This window comes from Triturus cristatus, chromosome 5_2 (assembly GCF_964204655.1).
Source record: "Triturus cristatus chromosome 5_2, aTriCri1.1, whole genome shotgun sequence".
Classification (NCBI taxonomy): Eukaryota; Metazoa; Chordata; class Amphibia; order Caudata; family Salamandridae; genus Triturus; species Triturus cristatus.
The window spans coordinates 897,243,036-897,256,967 of NC_140588.1; positions in this window are offsets into that span (position 1 = coordinate 897,243,036).

Below are 13,932 nucleotides of genomic sequence, written 5' to 3' on the forward strand. Positions count from 1 at the left end.
GGTGCAGAAGCAGACTCTTAGCACACACCCAGCTGCTTACCCTGTGGAATCATGCACAGTATTCACAAGCGAGTGGGGTTTGAGGTTTCAGTCAGTAATGCAAATACATACAGCATCACTAAGGCTGGTTGCCCTTGCTGGAGTGTAGGCAGTCACCCAGGTTACACATGGTGCTGGTCTGAAAAAGCAGTTTTCTGCCTAATTTCAAAGCATGACTTTGTGTGCACACAGGAATTATTTTTAGAAATTTAATTTGTGAAGGTGTTATTGTGATTTTCATTTATAGGAAAGGGGTTTATAGTATTTTAAGATTTCTAAAGAACATAAAAAATGTAGTAATATATGTAAATAAAATAAAGGAATTTTTTTTTAGTTTTTTTCAGGTATTGCTGAAGAGCAGTGAACAAAATTTAAGATGCCTACAAAATCCAGAGTAAAGAAAGACCACAAAAAAACCTATATTTGAAGACAACTGGAGGACCTAAGTTAGTTGGAGATGCTCATGTTGGGAAAAAGAAAAAATCTTCTGGTAAGCAAACAAAAGATTTTTTAAAGAACATATTCAAAAAAAGGAAAAATGTACAAAATGTCTGTACTGGAAAAAATGTTTTCAATAGAAAAGGAGAGGAAACAATTGAGCATTTAGTTAATGCAAATATACCTTCTGCAACTAAAAAGATAAACTTAAACAGAAAAACAGCATTTAAAGAGATATGTAGAAAAATGTTTCAGAGAAGAGTTATGTCCAATTTGATAAAGGATGTGAAGAAATATAAGCAAAAGGCTAAGTTTCATAAGAGAAAAAAAGAAATTGAAGCCATTGCAGCAAAGGCATTAGAATTAAAAAGGAAACTATTCATTTTAATTTTGAATAGGATGCGTACATTAGATAAAATGGTTAATGTACTGAAATCACAAAGCAAAAGGAAAAGAGTAGTGAACAGAACAAACTTTTGTAAAGTGTTTTTAGGAAAATGGATGCATCGTTCAAGTAGTGAACCTTTTTTTAATGAAGAGAGCTATTTTCAAAGTAATAGTTTGCTGCATGCAGTTGACACCAGAGGTCGTGCTTACGAAGTGAAAAATGGTTGCATAATGGAGAAGGAGATAATGGTTCCAAGAGATGAGGTACAAGTGATGGCGGATGAGGCTATGGGGAGACGTCCTAAAGCCCCAGTGTACACTTGGAATTGTAGTAGTATTTGCACTGTGCGTCAGGAATCTATTGATAAATTTCGTGAGTTTCTAAGAGAATATAGTAAAAAAAGTGTAAAACAGAAGATTAAGGTGCTTCAAAGTCTGGATCCATGCAGAGTGAGAGAGAATACTGGTTTGCAGGGTCATTCTCTGGCTTGTCTATCTAGAAAAGTGTGTAATAGTGTTTTCCATCATTTTAGGATGCTGGCTGTTCATCATACTGAAATGAGAAAGTTTGTGAGACGGTTGTATTTTGCTAAAAGTCCAGCAATAAAGTTAGATGAATTGAATAGGGCTCTGTTCCGTGGAACGGTATCAGATGTAGAGAAGGTTGTTGATGAAATTCAGTTTTGTTACTTTGGTCCTGAACAAAACAGTGCAGAAAAGGACACAGTAAATGAGGAAGAAGTGGAAGAGAATGTAGAACCCTATGTAAGTAAGACATTTAATGATCACATAACAAAATTTGCAATAATCTCTAATGAAAGACCAAATATTACTTGTATTTGTTGCCGCAGAACTCATTATAGAAAACAAACTAGGAATGTTGATCTCTACAGAAAAAGTGAAAATGAAGATAATTATAAGTGGAAGGATTTTGCCACATATATATTTCTTGAAAATTGTTTTGAATTGGGTGAAGATCAGCGTATTTGTAAATACTGGTACAACAAGTTAGAGGAAAATAGAATGCCGACCAGAGCTGTACATAATAATTTAGAATTGGATGCTATTCCTGCTGAACTTTCTGAATTAAATACATATGAGTCTATACTCATTCAATGTGTTCATCCGTTCCAGACCATAGTACGTATGGAGCCCAAAACTGGTAAATTACCTCCTTCAGATTTACTGAGAGGTTTAAAAGGTAGAGTGGTGTATTTGCCCTTGGATTTGAAAAAAAATATGGAAACTATTGATGCGGATACTTTGGAAACTGAACCATTAATTATTCTGGTTAATGGTGTACCTACAAAGAATAAGAAGATTTGGCAGGAGCTGGTAGATGTACGGAAAGTACAAAGAGCAAATTTGTATTTGAAAAGGAATAACAAATGGTATGAATCAATTTATATAGAAGAAGAAGAAGAAGAAGATTTACAAGAAGACACAGAAACACCAACTGGACAAATTGAAAAAGTGGACAAGTCAAAGGAAGAAGAAATTTATGAACATTTTAGCATACATCCTCTTCATTCAAAAGAAGCTATGGGAGACAATATTGATCTATTTCAGATGAAGAAAGCAAAAGGAACTCCCGTGAGTGTATGGGAGGAGAGCTTGGAAGCTCGATGTTTTCCCCAGCTGTTTCCTAAAGGAAAAAGAGGACGATACGATGAACGTCCGGAACAGATTCCAGCTTCTGAGTATCGGACTACAAGACTATGGGCCTCATGTAGGTAGCCAAATACCGGTCGGTAACGGCCGATTTTCGGTAAATATGCCGTTACCGACCGGTATTCAGACAAGTGAGATGTAGGAGTCCAAAAACCACTTTTCGGTAAATATGAGGCGGTAAATACCGATTCATAGTTACCGAATTCTAAAATACCGATTCATATATACCGAATACATTATTAACGAATCGGTAAATATGAAGTGGTAAATATGAAGTGGTAAAAATTTAAAATGACATGTAGGAGCAGTCGGTAATTAAGAAATCCAGGAAAATCGGTAAATAAGAGTCGGTAATTAACACGGATGGAAAGCAGGTGGTAACCATCAACAATGCACATAAGCAATCCCAAAATGCAACAGCGTGGACAACATGGCCGCCATGTACGTCATTGCAAGGCGCCTACGTCTACAGGCAGCAGGACTGAGGGTGTGGCGACGGGAGGAACAAATCTACAGACAGCGCATCACACTATTCCAGCTGACTGATGCAGAGATACATGAGAGGTACAGGCTACACCCCGAAACCATCATGGACTTAATCAGGGACCTTCACCCACTCCTGGACCAGCCAATAAGAAGGGCGCACGCCATACCCCCACATGTGCAGGTGCTCTGCAGCCTACATCTGTTGGCATCCGGCAGTTATCAGGTGGTGATAGCTGCGGTGGGTGGGGTATCCCAGAGTTGCCTGTCACGTTTCTTCAGGAAGTTCCTGGATGCCATGATGCAGAGAATGCACCACTACATAAGCTTCCCTAACACACAGGCTGCACTGCAGAAAACAAAAACAGACTTTTATCACATGGCACAGTTCCCCCATGTCATCGGCTGTATTGATGGTACACACATCCCAATCTGTCCTCCAGCTGACACAGAGCACATCTACAGGAACAGGAAGTCCACCCACTCCATCAATGTGCAGGTGATCTGTGATGCAGGGAACATCATCACAGATATTGTTGCAAAGTTTCCTGGGAGCACCCACGACTCTTACATCTTCCAGAATAGTGGGATCTACACACGACTGAGAGCCGGAGAATTCGGAGAGGGATACCTGCTGGGTAAGTAACAGTGACGCCCCTTGAAACCTGCACATCAGAGTGTATAGAGGCATGTAACTGATGGTTCCCTTTTACTCATCCAGGCGACAGTGCATATGCATGCCGTTCATTCATCCTCACTCCCTACCTACACCCAGCAACCCAGAGTGAGAGACGATACAACGTGGCCCACAAATCTACACGCAATGTGGTGGAGCGCACGTTTGGACTGCTGAAGAGCAGGTTCCGCTGCCTCCACAAGAGCGGAGGCGCACGCCAGTACAAACCCATCACCTGCTGCAAGATAATTGCCACTTGTGCAATGCTGCACAACCTTGCCACGAAAAAAGGTACAGATGTGGAACTAACATATTTTGAGGACAACGAGGATGAGTCAGGCCAGCCAGAGGGCAGCGCAGCTAGAGTGCCAACTGCAATCGATGGGAGAGAGAGACGGGCAGAGATCACATGCAACTATTTCTGAGTAAGTGAGGGGACACAGCGAGTCGTGAGAAGTCATGACGTAGTTTAATGTGGCACCACGCCATGAACACATGAACAGGCCAATCTGGCAATATGCCATCTATACAATGAGTATGTCCAGGGTTACGTCACCCAATGACAAGTGGATAAGCAGGGCCACATCAATGTTTGCGCATACGCGCTGCAGTGGTGGGTTGCACGGCCTGTGCATCCTCACTAGAGCCAACCCCAAGCCGCCTGCTGCTCCTGCGTGCTTCTGGGACGGGGGGTGTGATGCTGCTGCTGGTGTCGATGCTCTCCGCAGCATCCCCTGCAGCAGTTGTCGACGCCTGACTTGTCAATAGCACCCCTAGTGCACTTGTCACCTGCACCATCCCCCGTGACAGGTCGCTGCAGCACTGTGTTAGGCCCTCCTGCATCGTCACAGAGCGCCGGCAAAGTAGGGAAGTCGCAGTTGCCAGACGGTTGAGTGCCCTGCTGGTAGTGTCCCTTCTCTGGCGTTCCCGGCGCCGTGCTTCGATGTCAGCATCTAATTTGCTGCACAACTGCTGGATTGACTGGGACATGTCCCGAATGCCCGCAGCCATGCCGCCAATGTTTGTGTCCATGTTGACTAAGCTTGTCCTCATCACCCGCATGTGCCTCTGGACTGACATTACTGCCTTTGATTGCAGGCGCTGTTGCTTCAACATTTGGCCCTCGAGCCCCAAGAAGACACCATGGCCGTCAGTGGGTGCTGGTGGACTCTGGACACGCGACCTGCGGCGCCCTCTTGCTCCCGTCTGTGCTGCCTGTGAGGTGTGGGGCACAGTGGGATGGCTCCCTTCCTGGGGCCCGGTGCGGTCTTCTGGGCCCATGCTGTCGTCTGACGAGGTGTCTAAGGCTCGTAGCCTGGCTGCTGGACGCCTCCTCATTCTCACACCTGCAAGCGGAGATGTGGCCGGTGAATCGAACATGAGTGGCGATGCTGGCTCTGGTGGTGGTGATGCTGGCTCTCGGTGAGGTGATGCTGGCTCTGTGTGCGGCGAGGCTGGCTGCGTAGGTGGTGCGGCTGCAAGTGGGCCTGCTCCCTGGTCTGCACTCGTGCTGGCTAGCGGTGATTTTTGTGGCCGGTGTGCCGTCTCCCCTGCAGCATGCCCTGTACTGCATGATGTCACATCTGTGGACAGAAAAACAACATTGGCTCAGTGTCCCCGAAGGGCTGCATTGCAAGCGTCACAATAAATCATTTCACATTCCAATCTGTCCTCTGTCTCCTTGTGCCTCGAGTGCGTGACATGCCTTGTTGCCCTGTGACATTTACGTCATGGTTAGTGTTGCCCTGACTACATCTCCCGGAATGCATTGCCTGTCTGCACTGACACGTGTGGACTGCAGTGTGATTCTCGTTTCACTATGGGGGATGTGGGATAGGGGTAGGGGCGGCTACATTGCTGTGCTTTCGTCTTACCTTGGTGTGTTGCGGCTCTGGCAGAGCTGTCGGCGTCCCCAAGACCCACGACGCTCTCTTGCTCGAGTGTGGCCGCCACCAGCTCCTCCAGTTCGGTGAGGGCAGGTGCCCTGTTGGTTCCACCTCCGGTCTGGCTGGCCTCCTTCTGGATGTCGCCCATCTTCCTCTTGGTCACAATCCTCAGGTCATACCAGCGCTTTTTGAGGACCTCAATTTCCCTGTGGGTCACTCCCACAGCATTGACCTGCGCCTGGATGGCCAGCCATATGTTGCGCTTTTCGGCCTCAGGCACTTGCAGGGATTGCCTCCCAAACAGCTTCTGGTGCTGCTTCACCACCTCCTCCACCAGCACCTGGAGTTCCTTGGGGCTGAATTTGAGCTTCCTCCTCCTTTCCCCTCCGTCTTTCTGTGTGCTCTGGCTGGACATGCTGTTCGTTTCCCGCTCGCACATGCAACTGCTCCCTGCCTCTCCTCTGCACTCCGAGCCTCTCCAGGGTCGGCTAATTATGTACACCTGCCTGGGTGTGGCCACTTCGGCTAATTGTGTACACCTGCCTGGGTGTGGGCAGTTCCTGGTTGGGTGGGCTGTCGTTGCACAGGATTAGCTGTTTCGTCAAGTCATGTGATGTTATTTACCGAATCCGTACGTACCGATTCGGTATTTTCCGATTCGGTAGATACCACCTCGGTATTTTCCGATTCGGTAGATACCACCTCGGTATTTTCCGATTCGGTAATTATCACCTCGGTATTTACCGAATCGGTGAATTCCGATTCGTATTTACCGACTGTTACCGAATCGGTAACTGTTACCGAATTTTTACCTACATGTAACTTACCGATTCTAATTTACCGATTCGGTACGGCTCGGTATTTAAGAACCGGTAAAATTTATTTACCTACATGAGGCCCTATATGCTGAAGATCCCAGATTTCGACAAAGTATTCCTTATTTGTTCCATCTTTTATTTGAAAGCGACTTGTCTGCATTGTCTTATGCAGTAAATCACATTTTAAAAAGTGGAGTACATTTACAAAATGTGTCTGCTAAGGATTTTATGGAGAAAGTGCAGCACCGAGATGATCATTTGGAAACACAACTGATCAATCTGATGGCTTGTCAGCGTGGGACAAATGAATATTGGTACCGACGCCATGGTGAATTAAAATGCATGTTACGGAATTTAGGAACACCAACATGGTTCGTTACCCTAAGCTGTGCGGAGTACGCTTGGGATGATTTACTGGATTTTCTACGAGAGGCAAATTCAAACATTAAAAACATCGAATACAAGACAGCAGGAGAACTGTGCTCATTGGATCCGGTTAATGTTTGCAGATATTTCAATCATAGATTTGAGGCTATGATGTCGTTCATCTGCAATAAAAAAAATCCACCTCTAGGAGAAGTAGTGGATTTCTTTTGGAGAAAAGAGTACCAGGCAAGAGGTGCTCCTCATATTCATATGCTGTTGTGGATCAAGGATGCCCCAAAGTTTGGAACAGATGCTGATGAAGCAGTGTTATCTTACATTGAAGAATATGCAACATGTGCTATACCAAAAAGCACAGAAGAGAAAAAGTTAAAGGAGCAAGTTTTACGTTTCCAAAGTCATCGGTGTGGAAAATACTGTCGACGGAAATACAAGAGCAAAGATAAATACTACACTAAATGTCGATTTGGATTTCCTAGACCTGTTCTTTCAAATGGAAGAGTAAACAGTTTTATGTCATCTGTGAGACATACTATCACAAGAAAATCACCTAAGAATACCTACAACCTTAAAAGAAAAGAAGAATCAAAAAATATAAATGACTACAACCCAGTCATTTTATCCATGTGGAACGCTAACATGGATATACAGTATGTAGCTGACAATTCCATTGCTGTTGCTCGATATGTAACGTCTTACATTACGAAATCAGAAAAAACAGAATTGAAGGAAATGTGGGAAGAGATTTCTCAAGAGAAAACTGTCAGAAAGAAGCTGTACAGTTTCAGTTTGAAGATGTTATCGCATCGAGAAATTGGATCCTACGAATGTTCAGATAGGTTATCTTCTGCAAGTCTCTACTCGAAATCAAGAAGAATAATTTGGGCAAGTTTAGGCCTTGCAGCAATGAGAAATCGGGTACTGAAATCTGTTGGAGAAATTGAATATTTGGCCGAAAATGACCCAGAAAGTACAGATATTTTGAAATCAAACATGTTGGACACATATTATCCCAAGAGAAGACATCATCTGGAGAACATGTGTCTCTATGAAGTGCTGCAGAACTACATTTATTCACGGAAAGCCACAGAAGACATCAACAATGGAAAATATAAAGTCATTGGTGAGGAAGGATGTTTGGTGAAGCAAACAAAAGGAAGTTTGATAAATCACAGGAAGCTGAGTTGCGACACTACTGACAAAAAGGAATTTTACTACTTGGCTCTTTTACAGCTGTTTAAACCATGGCGTACAGAGGATGAACTACTGGGAGAATTTCAAAGCTATGAAGATTCTTTTAATGCTTGCAAAGACAGCATACAATGCAGTACATTCTCAACTTATCTGCAAATGTTAAATGAAGAAATTAAACAGGAAACTACAATTGCAGCAGAAATAGCTAGAGACAGTTCTCAGGACAGCCAAAGTTCAGGAACACTCAGTCAAGATCCCCTAGGACAACCAATCGTTGAAAATGAAGCATCAATAGCCATGAATGAAGTGGAAACGGCTATGAATCAAGCTCAAGAAGAATTTATAGACTTACAAAATTTGGAAAGACAACTGAACGAAGAGCAGCAACAAATTTATGAAGAGATCAGAAACTAAATTGATCACGGATTTCTACATGAAAAAAAAGAGTGCTCATGCACATCATTTCATCCAATCAGGATGTATGTAAGCGGACAAGCTGGAACTGGAAAAAGTTTCCTTATAAAAGTCATCAGAAGCTACCTACAGCAAAAAACGGATTCTACTTTGTCTTGTGTGGTTACTGCTCCAACTGGGTTAGCAGCATATAACATAAAAGGAATCACTTTACATCGTTTGCTAATGTTACCAGTGGAGCATGAGAACAAAATACAATACAACAAGCTAACTGGAGAAGCATGCTTGGAAGTTTCAAGAGTATTGAAGAAGATGCAAGTTCTCATTATTGATGAGGTGAGCATGGTATCAAACTTAATGCTTGCCTTTGTGCATTTAAGAATGCAGCAAATTCTGAAGACAGACTATGACGTGTTATGTGGAGTAAAACACGTCATAGTTTTTGGAGATCTTTTGCAACTTACTCCAGTTAAAGGACAACCAGTGTTTAATACTGTGACACATGAAGACACGAAGAAGTCATTGGGAAGCATCGGTAATACAAATATTTGGTCCTTCTTTGAGTACAAGGAACTTACTACTAATATGAGGCAAGCAAACGATGAAGAATATGGAAGTATTCTGAAAGATATCAGGATTGGACTACTCACAGAAGCTGGCAAAAAAGCATTACAGAGTCGGCTGCTACATAATTTATTTCCAAAGGAAGAAATAGTTGCAGAGAAGATATACAAGAACATTGCAGAAAAGAAAAGTGTCATCTGCTTAATGCCAACTCTACGTGAATGCTCAATATTCAATGAGGAGCTTTTGAAATTGGAAAAGGAAGATATCAGGAAATTGGAAGCAGTGGACAAAATTGAGGATGGAAGAATTACTGTCACATTAACAGGCACACTGAAAAATAAATTGGATTCACTAGAGAAGAACATTTCCAAAACAGCTGGATTAGAAAAAAATCTATATGTTTGCATGAACTGTAGAGTATTTTTAAGGAGAAATTTGGATGTTGAAAAAGGTTTAGTTAATGGAGCTATGGGAAGAGTTGTGGGTTTTATTAATTATCAGAAAAAAGATGGAATTGAATGTTTAAAAATAAAATTTGATCAGATAGAAGAAGTTAAAGACATTTGTCGTTGTTCAGTTCGTTTCATGCTTGTGAAAGATTTATATGTACGTAGGAAGCAGTTTCCGTTTTCTCTAGCATATGCTGTAACTATTCACAAGTCTCAAGGATTGACTGTAGATTGTGCATTTGTGAACATTGGTTCAACTGTGTTCAAAGAAGGTATGGCATATGTTGCTTTGTCACGAGTGAAAACATTATCAGGTTTATTCATGATAGACTTTGATGATTCAAAAGTTAGTGCTGATACAAATTGTGTAAAGGAGTATAATAGATTAAGAAGAAGCTATGCTCCTCATTTAGGTCAGTATCCTGTGTTGGAGAAACGTGTAGTTTCTCGTAAAAGGAGAAATGAGAATATCTGTAATGAAGATGTAGAGAGGAGGAAAAAAAAGAGGAGTGATGTAATTGCAAGCAAAAAGAATAAGGAAAATGAAGAAGAGGTTGTAGGATGTCATTTTGAAAATAGCTCTGGTGTCAACTGCTACGCAAATGTAGTGCTGAATGTTGCATTTTATCTGGAAAGTTTGCAAGAGCAGATAATAGTAAATCAGGGAAAAAGATTCTGTTCTGTGCTGAGTCTCCTTTTTGAAAAGCTGAGTAATGATAAAACTCAAATAGAAAGTGCTACTGAAATTAGAAAACTTTTAGATGTATGTTCAGGACGAACACAGTTTTCTCAAAATGTACAGCAAGACGCACAGGAATTCTTGATGTATTTTCTTCAGGTACTAGAAGAAGAAGGGGTTCCCATTGAAAATTTATTTGGTCTCTCTTATAAATGGGAACATAGTTGTGAAAACTGTTATAATATATGTGGCTTCAATGTTGATAATGAAAGGTTTATTTATTTAACATTGCCAGAGAGTAAAACAGTCACTTTTGCTAAATTAGTTAAAGATGCTAATCATAGCATGCAATGCGGTGAGTGTAAATCTGACATGTTTTCAACGTTCATTTTAAAGGAATACGGACAGTATGTAATTTAATGATGCAACGATGTAGAGCTGATGGTTCAAAATTGGATACTTTAATAAAGAAGTTTACAGGACAGCAATTATCAATTTCAGGAAAAACTTTTGTAACAGTTGCAATAATTTTCCATGATGGACCTACTGTAACTTCTGGTCATTACACAGTTTATCTTAAATGTGAAAAAGGTTGGACACTGTGTAATGATTCCCAATTGATTTTTAAGCAACGTTTGACTTTTGATTTAGCAAATTCCTATCTAATCTTCCTGAAACCTAAATTTTAGAGAGATTTGGCAACATCTGGACAAAACAATTTTACCATTTTATTGGATTACCATTGGAATTTACAAATAAAAAGATTTTACAAATTATCATTTGGCCTAATGGAAAGGTAACCAATTGTAATGTGGAATTTTTCCATTTTTTAATGAAACTTTGGAAAACCAAAAATTTAGAAAAAATCGGTAACATCTGCACAATTTAAATTTTGGAATGTTATTGGATTGCCATTGGAAATTTTTTCAAAAAAGATTTTTAAAATTACTATTTGGCCATGCGGAAAGGTAAACAATTCTATTGTGGACTTATTTAATTATTAATAAATCTTTCGGAAACCAAAATGTTACAGAGAATCGGTGAGATCTGTACAATTTAAACTTTAGTTTTTTATTGGATTACCATTGGAAATTTAATCAAAATAGAATTTTAAAATTACTATTTGGCCTAAAGGAAATGGAACCAGATGTATTGTGGAGTTATTTGAGATATATTATTGTGATTATACTTCTGAAACAAAAATATCAGACGGTATTTTAAAGAAATAAGTATTGATATTAGATGATATTTTTTAAGAATATTATGCATTTCTATAAAGTTATGTTTATGCAAAAAGAGATTGTGGGCTTTTTTAAACAATCTTTGAGATTGTTAATTTTTTTTTTGCCCGCTGTTAAAGGATGAATGCAATTGCTTTCACAATTTATAGTGAAATGCAATATATTCTGAAAACAGCAAAAATAAGGCAAAAATATTTTTTGAAAAATATGTAAATATGTGTACTGTATTATAAAATGTTTTATTAAATATTAATACTTTTTTCTTTTTTTTCAGATTGAGATAGAAAATTTTCGAAATCTAGAACCATTTTTAAAGCAATTTAAAAAAAATTTAAATGAATAAATATTTTTTTGAGTGGGTATGGTAAGTCAATAATATCATGGTCCCTTTTTTCCACTTCTCTACAATCACATTTTCAGTTTTTCATTGTAGTCTCTCAAGGACCTTGTAATGTGATAATTGATTTTTAGTGTTTTTAAAAAAAAATAATAATAAATTACGCGTACCGTACGCGTACGGTAAAAAAAAAATTCAAAAAAGTTTTTAAAAACATATATAAAAAATAGATGAAAGGTAAGGTTGGCTCTTAAAAGAGCCGTTGTGTTCATGCAGGGACAGAGGAAAGAAAGAATGGGAATATTAGACGGTACGACAAGTGTGCTGATCTATTTATTGTTCACTAGGGAAATACTGGTCTCCCTATAACAAATTAGATCATGACAAGTGGCGCACCGTATTTCAACCCTCAGAAACCGAGGGTTAGTTTCCAGAGGACCAGAAAAAGGAGATGCTCCCCCCACAGATGAAGGGCTCACCTGACCTGCAGAAGAAGGACTCGGCACTGCAGATGATGGTCCAGGCTGAGCTGCTGTGGATGTGCTTGGTTGATTTACTGAAGGGTTACCTTCAGTAAGTCGAGCATGTGTCCTTCTGTGTACATCCTTAAGGTGTCTCATCATGGTGTGATTCCCGAAGGAATACTTCCTGTTGGGATTCCCTCTTGAAAGTACACGGCCACACAGCTTACAAGTCACTAAGGGTGCATTTACCTTTTGCTGGCCTTCTGGAAAAGAAAAATACTCCCATATGTAAGAGGTCTTTTGTTTCCTCGCTCTCTGCCTCAAGGTAGTGCTGCTAGCCTCACTCTCAGAAGGGCTCTGCTGTTCTGCCATCGTATCACAAAGACAACCCAGCTCCTTCTCCTAAGGGATCACAAGCAGAAATGAGGGGAATGGGTGTGGTGTAGGAGAGTTCTAGAACTGAAAGTAGTTTCAACCAATCAAAAGTTTTGTTTCATGATCACATGACCTACCGTACGCTTACGGTACGCTTACGGTGCGCTTACGGCAAAAGTACGTATGCGCGTAAAAAAGACACGCGCTCGCGCGCATGCGCAAAACAGGCACGCCCCTTCACTTCCGCGTAACGTGCGTGTGCAGCGTACGCGTTACGCGCTATGCGCGCGTGACGTGCGTCTACGCAAATTGCGTAAATGAACGCAAACAGCGTAGAAATCTATCGTAATTACAGCAAGACGTGCGCTTACCGTACGCGCACGGTAAAAAAAAAAAATGTATTGCTAATAAATTTTACCTGTTTATTTAAAAAAAATTGTAAAATAAAAACATATTGTAGAATTTTTAAAATTTAACCATAGTCTTTAAAAAAGGATAGACAATTAAAATAAAAAGAAGAAAAAAAAAAAATTAGCATTTAAAAAACCTTGCAAATTCACTGAAAAAACCATGGGTTTCACTCACGTTATAGTTAGGAATTAGCATTTAAAAAACCTTGCAAATTCACTGAAAAAAACCATGGGTTTCACACACGTTATAGTTAGGAATTAGCATTTAAAAACCTTGCAAATTCAGTGAAAAAACCATAGGTTTCACACATGTTATAGTTAGCTGGACATTTCACTCGTAAAAAACCAATGAAATTCCCCCGTTATAGTTAGTTCAGCTAACTATAACTCGCGCGCCCGCAATGCACTACTTATGACGTCACATATTACATCACTCATGACATGGTCAGTGACATCACTCATGACATCACTGATGACATCTCAAATGACATCACTGATGACATTATCCTTGTGACAGAGTGGTAGACCTCTTCTCACCCTAATATAACCTTTGATACAAACATTCAAAAATAGAGACTGACAATTTTCAGAAAAATGGACATACCAATAACAGTTACAACAACCTATTCAGTAATTCTAAGATCCACATACACATCCACTCATCCACCAACAATCCTATACAGTCACTCATACATGTACTCACACATCATATGTACTCATACACCTAAACATCCTGTAACACAATGCCACTCATCCATAGAGTTACTCACACACATAGTCACTCATGCTAATAAAGAATCAAACATCCATTTACTTGCATATACAGTTATACACACACACCACCACACTTACTTTTACAGAAACTTACACATACTTAGTCTTTTAAACAATCACTTATAGAAACACATACTTATTCATACAGAAAGTCTACCAATCTCTCACTCTCACATATACTTATCAACACCAATAGTCACATATACTAGTTTAAAACATATGTAGTTACTTATGAAGACACTATTG